The sequence below is a fragment of the Trichechus manatus genome, unplaced genomic scaffold, assembly GCF_000243295.1.
Source record: "Trichechus manatus latirostris isolate Lorelei unplaced genomic scaffold, TriManLat1.0 scaffold00029, whole genome shotgun sequence".
NCBI classification, from domain to species: domain Eukaryota; kingdom Metazoa; phylum Chordata; class Mammalia; order Sirenia; family Trichechidae; genus Trichechus; species Trichechus manatus.
Window position 1 is genome coordinate 20,670,065 of NW_004443965.1, and position 8,547 is coordinate 20,678,611.

Genomic DNA, 8,547 nt, shown 5'->3' on the forward strand with positions numbered 1-8,547 from the left:
CTGGACAATGAATAAGGAAGACCGAAGAAGAATTGATGCATTTGAATTATGGTGTTGGTGAAGAATATTGAATATACCATGGACTGCCAGAAAAATAAACAGATCTGTCTTGGAAGAAGTACAGCCAGAATGTTCCTTGGAAGTGAGGATGTTACTTCGGACATGTTATCAGGAGGGATGGTCCCTGGAGAGAGACATTATGCTTGGTGAAGTAGAGAGTCAGTGAAAAAGAGGAAAACCCTCAATGAGATGGACTGACACAGTGGCTGCAACAATGGGCTCAAGCATGACAGCAATTGTGAGGATGGTGCAGGACAGGCAGTGTTTCATTCTGTTGTACATGGGGTTGCTATGAGTCAGAACCAACTCAACAGTACCTAACAACAACAACAAATGCAGAATCTATGTTTTAGCAAGGATTGGTGGCCAAGCCCAGCTTGATACTCTTTTTGCTCTAAGGATATCTTTGTAGAAATTCTGCCCTCTTACTTTCTCCTGATGAAATTCTGGGATGGCTTTGCCAAAAAGGTCCCACATCAGCTTTATACCTACCTCTGGGACTACAGCCTGAAAAGCAAAACATATTCTCATTACCAATTTTCCTTCTAAAACTCAGATCGACTTGATAGAAACTCATGAAAATAACAGGGATTCTACTGGCCAATATATTAACGTAATTGTTTTCCGAAGAAGGATCCAAAAAAGCACAAGCCAATGGAATTTCTTCAAACTTCTGTGTTGTGGATCAGTTGGACCAGGTCTCACCCAACTGCTGCCTTCAATGCCCCTATTCGTTGTTCTGCAGCCTTTCAACTCTCACCCCTCCAGTGGTGGCTCCTCTTGCCCACTGAGGCCTCCATAAAGGCTTTTCCCTGTATTTCGTCAAAACTTGAAAAAGACCTGAAATACTCTGTCACTGGCTTCTCGTTGCTCACTTTCTTAACTCTCCCAAGTCTATTTTACATTTTAAACTTATTTCTAATAGTGAATAAAATTGCTGATAAAATTTTAGGCATTGGGAAGCCATTAGAGTATTTGGAGTGGTCAGGAGCTGACGCAAAGCAGCATTCCAGGAACCATGAAGTGTTCCATGTCTAAGACATCCATCTCAATGTACACATTCTGACTTGGACCCAAAGTTCAGTGGGTGTCTAGTTTAAAATGAGGTCCAAAAAGAACAATGTGAAGTCATCCAAGTTGCTAAGATTACTGACTTTACTCTCTTCTTCTTCAAATTTTGTGTTTGTCTGAACTCCTTTGCAGGAATTTTTGATGTATAAATGGACATATATACGTGTGTGTATGTGGAGTATTGTATGTGTGTGTGCATGTGTGTGATGTACATGCAGATGGAGAATTTTGAAAGGTATAAAACTTAGGCTAAATTACCTTTGGAAGTGATAACTGCATACAGGTGAAGAATCTGAGAGATAAGAAAGGTGGAATGGCATGTTCAAGCCCGGGGAACAAGTTCCTGTGAAATGAGAGGTGAGTCACCAATCCACAGCCCCACAAGGCTTGTTTGCACCCATCCGCTCCTGCACACCGCCCTGTAGTTCAGTGTTCCTCAGAGTCTCACCAGCACCGCTCAGACTTAGTCAAATGGGTCACAATTTTGGCAAATTATTATTCTGTTTGATAATTATTATTATATTAGTAAATTCATTATTAGCTTCTTGAGTTAACTTACTCTTCAGCAGTCCTTAACAAGACACCCAGGAATACATTCAGCTCTTCTGAGCACTTGCTCAGGCCCCTTTTTTTCAATCCCATATCTGAATCCAGGCCCAGTGTGATGGTTTTTGGATATGCCAACTTAGCTGGGCTGCCAAAAAACCAAACCCAATGTCATTGTGTTGATTCCAACTCATAGTGACCTTAAAGGACAGAGTAGAACTGCTCCCTCATAGGGTTTCCAAGGAGCTGCTTGTGGATCCAAACTGCCAACCTTCTGGTTAGCAACTATAGCTCTTAACCACTATGCCACCCAGTTATTCAATCAAACACTAATCTGGGTATTTCAGGGAAAGTATTTTGCAGATGTAATTACAGTCCCTAATACATTCTATTTAAGTAAGGAAGATTAACCTGAATAATCTGTGGACTTGATTCAATCAATTGAAAACTCTTAAAAGCAGGTCTGAGGCTTCCCTGGAAGAGAGAAGAAACACCATTTGTGGACAGAAGCCTCAGCTCATGCCTGTGAGTTCCAGCCTGCTCGTGATCCTTCATTCCTGATGGCCTGCCCTATGGATTTTAGACTTCCTTAGCCACGCTTCATGGCTGCCACCATGTGAAGATGCCCAGGCCAGCCTTCTGGGTGACAAGATTGTTGGCGAGTTGCCTTGATTGCCCTGGTTGACAGTCTGAGAACCACCAGATCCACGAGCTGATGTATGGTGAGCCCAGTAGAGACCAGCTGAGCCAGCCCAGACTAGAAGAACCACCTTCAGAATTGTGAGCTAAATTGTGGGGTGTGTTTTTTTAGATAGCAAACACTCACTGATACGTAAGGGAAGTATACTCACTTGTTACATTTTAGACAGGACTCCAGGGAATTTTATAAAGCTCATTGTCCATCTTAGCGTTCGGCTTTATCCACACCTTCATGAGCACTCCATGGTGTTCCTGATTTTCTCTTGGGAGACAATTTTCTCTGCGTGTCTCATGTTTCTGCATGTCTTGAGGTAAACTGTCTTTTCACAAATGTCTGTTCAGTGAACAGTCTGGGAAGCCGGAGATAATGTCGTCCTCCAGAGCAAAGGGCAGACAAGCTTACTGCCCAGTGTACAAGTTTCAGGGTCCATAAACTCAGAGTTCCTCTCGTATAACATAACCTACCGCATATGCATGTGGTCCTGTTTTTGTAACTCCATGGGAACTAGAGGGGTCCCGAAGTGGTGCAAACAGTTAATGCACTTGGCTGATAACCTAAAAGTTGGAGGTTCACGTCCACCCAGAGGGACCTCAGAAGAAAGGCCTGGCGATCTAATTTCGAAAAATCAGCCATTGAAAACCCTATGGTGAACGATTCTACTCTGATACACATGGGGTTGCCATGAGTTAGAGTTGACTTCACGACAACTGGTTAACTGTTGGAAATCGAGACTTGGGAAACTGGCACGAGTAATTACTGATATTCTGACCACTGCTGATGCTGTGAGTAAGAAATTCCTGTGTGCCACCCACGAGTCTCGGGTCTTCTGCCAGCATCCACAGAACTGTGGCAGGCTAATTTGTTAGCTTGCAAGACGGTAAAATCTCAGGCTCTTCACAGCACCTTGACCCTTACCCAATTAATCAAAACTTCCGTACATAAAACTATCCACCAAACTCAAGTAGGGGATATTGCTTAGTATCTGTAAAGGTCCATTTCTCTGCAAATTACCCTGAAAAGCACATGGTGTTTCTGTTCTCAGGAACTCCAGGGCAGTGGCATCTGTACCCATCCTTCTTTTTCCTCTAAAGGACACGGGGTAGTGAAGCCAAATCCATTTTTTAAATCACTGAAGAAAAAGGAAATAGTGGTCCAAATACAGACATCCTCAGAACAGAGAGCTTTAGCAGCAAAAGAAAAATATAGCTATTCTCTCCACTTGCTGCTTTTACCCCCCAGCACTCAGCAAAAAGGAAGCTGACCCAGGCAGTCTTACGCATAAACTCCACGTCAGGGAGTGCGTAGATTCAGAAAACTATAACCCAGAAAACTTTTTTAAGCCTTTATTATAACAACTTAGGGAAAACAATCATAGCTCATGTTCTGCCAGCTACATACACAGAACTTTTTAGGCACCCTGGCATTTTAACACAATTCAAAACTCCATTTTCAGGACAAGATAGATTTATATATTCACTCCTAACTCCAGTGTTTTCAATTCAGCCATTTCCACAAAGAAATCGTGTCTACTTGTTTAACTAGCTCTCAGGTTTATCAGACAAGCCATTGGTCTTAGACTAGAAAACTGGGAGGAGCAAGCAGATGCAGGAAAGATGCTGAAGCTCTTGGAGTTAACTCCTTAGGGTGGCAGTTAAATGGCTGCTGAGGTGTCCTACAGATGAGCAGTTACTCATTGGAAGCCCCTTAGACGAGCCCTAAAGGGGCTTCCAGAAAATGTCCTTGTCCTCTGTCTTTGGAAAAAACGTTTGGAGGCCAATATCTTTTTCTGCTGAGGCTCAGATTCTCTAGGATATCCATACACTACATCAGCCAAAATGTATTAGTTTCTCCAGGTATATGGAGTGTGTATATATATATGTGTGTGTGGGTATATATATACAGCAATCCCACTCCAGAACAATTAAATTAAAATCTCTAAGGGTAGAGTATTATAGACTGGTATTTTTTAATACCACTTAGGTGATTCCAATGTGCAGCCAGGAATGAGAACGTTGTTAGGGCATAACATGAAAGTACAACCCTGAACATATAAATATCAAATAATAAGCTTACATCCCAAATCTGGAGCCCTGGTGGCGCAGCGGTTACAAGAGCTTGGCTGCTAACCAAAATGTCAGCAGTTCAAATCCACCAGCTGCTTCTTTGGAAACCCTATAGGGCAGTTCTACTCTGTCCTATAGGGTCGCTATGAGTCAGAACCGACCCAATGATGGCACTTAAAAACAACAACAACCCCAAATCCATTCCACTCTGGAGGGGCAACTAAAGAGAGTCTTGAAAGAGAGAGAGAGAGAGATGGATGGATGGGTAGATAGATGCATAGAAGATAGGCAGATAGATATACATAGATAGATATATAGATACAGATAACTTCTAAATTAACAATCAATTGTACGTCCAGTAGTAAAGCAAAAGGAAGCAATGATGAAGTAAAAGAGCTGAAGAGAAGATTTCAAAGGGCAGCTAGAGAAGACAAAGTAAATTGTTATAATGACATGTGCAAAGAACTGGAGGTAGAAAACCAAAAGGGAAGAACATGCTTGGCATTTCTCAAGCTGAAAGAACTAAAGAAAAAATTCAAGCCTCGAGTTGCAATATTGAAGGATTCTATGGGGAAAATATTGAATGAGGCAGCAAGCATCAAAAGAAGATGGAAGGAATACACAGAGTCACTATACCAAAAAGAACTGGTCAACATTCAACCATTTCACGAGGTAGCATATGATCAAGAACCAATGGTACTGAAGGAAGAGGTCCAAGCTGCACTGAAGGCATTGGTGTAAAACAAGGCTCCAGGAATTGACGGAATATCAATTGAGATGTTTCAACAAACAGATGCAGCACTGAAAGTGCCCACTCGTCTATGCCAAGAAATTTGGAAGACAGCTACCTGGCCAACCAACTGGAAGAGATCCATATTTATGCCTATTCCCAAGAAAGGTGATCCAACCGAATGCGGAAATTATCGAACAATATCATTAATATCACATGCAAGTAAAATTTTGCTGAAGATCATTCAAAAGCAGCTGCAGCAGTATATCGACAGGGAACTGCCAGAAATTCAAGCCGGATTCAGAAGAGGACGGGGAACTAGTGATATCATTGCTGATGTCAGATGGATACTAGCAGAAGGCAGAGAATACCAGAAAGATGTTTACCTGTGTTTTATTGACTATGCAAAGGCATTTAACTTGTGGATCATAATAAATTCTGGATAACATTGCAAAGAATGGAAATTCCAGAAAACTTAACAGTGCTCATGAGGAAGCTGTACATAGAACAAGAGGCAGTCATTCGAACAGAACAAGGGGATACTGCGTGGTTTAAAATCAGGAAAGGTGTGTGTCAGGGTTGTATCCTTTCACCATACTTAATCTGTATGCTGAGCAAATAGTCCAAGAAGCTGGACTGTATGAAGAAGAATGGGGCATCAGGATTGGAGAAGACTCATTAACAACCTGTGATATGCAGATGACATAACCTTGCTTACTGAAAGTGAAGAGGACTTGAAGCACTTACTGATGAAGATCAAAGACCACAGCCTTCAGTATGGAAGCAAAGTATGAAAAGCAAAGATGTCACCTTGAAGACTAAGGTGCGCCTGACCCAAGTCACAGTGTTTTCAATCACCTCATATGCATGCGAAAATTGGACAATGAATAAGGAAGACCAAAGAAGAACTGACGCCTTAGAATTGTGGTTTTGGCGAAGAATATTGAATATACTACGGACTGCCAAAAGAATGAACAAATCTGTCTTGGAAGAAGTACAACCAGAATGCTCCTTAGAAGCAAGGATGATGAGACTACATCTCACTTACTTTAGACATGTTATCAGGAGGGATCAGTCCCTGGAGAAGGACATAATGCTTGGTAAAGTAGAGGGCCAGTGAAAAAGAGGAAGACCCTCAACAAGATGGATTGACGCAGTGGGCTCAAGCATAACAATGACTGTGAGGATGGCACAGGACCGGGCAGTGTTTTGTTCCATTGTACATGGGGTCCCTATGACTCGGAACCAACTCAACAGCACCTAACAACAACAACAACTCTCAAGGAGTCACAGTCCAGGGATTAGACAGACAAGACAACTAGCAATTTTAATGCCATGAGGGGGAGTGCAAAGGGCCACGAGAGCACAGGGGAGGGGCACCTACCCTTCACTTGAGGAGCCCATGTCTTCTACTGCCTGCCTCAGTAATTGGACACATGGCTGCAATGCCTCGCCCCCACCTTCATGCCTCCAATCCCTATGCACTGTGACTGTGAGGTTTGGGTTCTAATTTGCAATTGTTTATCAAAGCCAGATGGTGCTTTTAATAAATCTTATGAACACCTGAATAGCTTTTTCTTTCTCTGATTGAAAACAAAGCTTTCCAATTAGAACAGGAAAAAAACAACTGACATTCATAAGCTCCAAGGTTACATGGAAATTCTTAAGTTACACATGTTGAGTGAGTTTCAAGCTTGAGAATAGGATGATAAAATGAACCCCTGGCATAATCTACATAGAGACGGCCAGTGTGACAGCAGAAACATCCATGGAAAAATATCTGGCCAGAGCAGAGCTGCCCAGGAGCACACATGCAAAATTGGAGCTGAAGAAGACAAGACATGCTCAGACCTTGCCCTGCAGAAATGGAGACATTTATTACTTGCTCTTGGGAGATGAGTAGTAACTGCCTTCAGCCATATTACCAAGGAATAGGAATTTGTTATTTAACCTGGGTTGAATGCTACATAAGGAACCCTGGTGGTGCAAATGGTTAAGCGATTGGCTACTAACCAAAAGGTTAGCACTTCAAACCTATCCATCTGCTCCACAGGAGAAAGACCAGACAACATGTTTCCATAAAGATTAGAGCCAAGAAAACCCTATAGAACAGTTCTACTTTGTCACATGGAATCACTATGAGTTGGAATCAACTCGACAGCACCCAACAACAAAAAATGCTACTGACTTCTGTTGTCTTAAAAGTTGCCATTAAGTCAATTCCGATTCGTGGTGACCACATGAGTGTCAGAGTAGAACTGTGCTCCATAGGGTTTTCAATGGCTACTTTTCTGGAAGTAGATCACCAGGGCTTTCTTCCAAGGTACTTCTGCCAACATTTAGGCTAGCCACTGAGTGTGTTAACCATTTGCACCACCCAGGGATTTCTCTCTAGAGTGAGGATAATGATCACTAGAATGTTGCAAAAATTAAATGAAATGATACATACAGAGCTTCGAATTCTATACCTGGCAGATAGTAGGTATTCAAAAAAAAGAGCTATCAGTATCTCCACAGTTCAAACTTACACTTAGCAGGGAACATAATGTAGCAACTTTGAATTTATGGCATCCCAGAGCCCTTTGTGTTCCTCCTTATTTAATAAATAAAAAAGAAAAACCCTGCATTTAATAAACAGTATCTCCCAGATCAGCACTGTGTGACTGGTACTGAACAGATATGGGACAATATCAGGAAGCTGACTCACCGAAATCCAGCTCTCTCACACACTGCCAAATTATAAAACGTCTGTAATATCCTGTTGTTTAGTATCTATTTATCCTCTTCAACGTTATCACTTTCAGGCCAAGATTTCAGAAAACTCTGGTAGAAAACTATGACTTCTTATCAAGTTAGACAATGTTCTTTTATTTCAAAGTCCCGTCCAGAGTCAAGGTCACTGATATGAACTGGGGGAAATAGGAAAAGAGGGCATGGGAGGAGGTGAGATGATAAGACTAATGATTCCTAAAGAAGCACTGAAGACTAAAAGAAGAATCTGGATACAAGCGCCCCAGATGAGGGGACATCTGGGATTTGAGTCTTCTGGGCTCAGGGATGAGCTGAGGAGAACAAGCCTCAAACTGTAGGAGTTTTAAAAGACACACAAGTCAACTCAGAGGCCAGTATCCATTTCTTCAAATCTTCAGAATGGTTTGGTGCCAAATAAACTCAGACCATTGACTGAGAATAGCTCTGACAAGGACTTCAATAGTTCACAGTGTTGCCAGAAATCAAGCTCTCATGCATGTCCTCAACTCCCTAGATAAATGGAGTTATTCTACCTTGTTTAGAAGGCATGGCGTGAAAGCAAAATCTGACTTGAAAAGCACCTTGTCTTCACCTTTAATCTTAACCTTTTCTTCTTTCAGTACTGT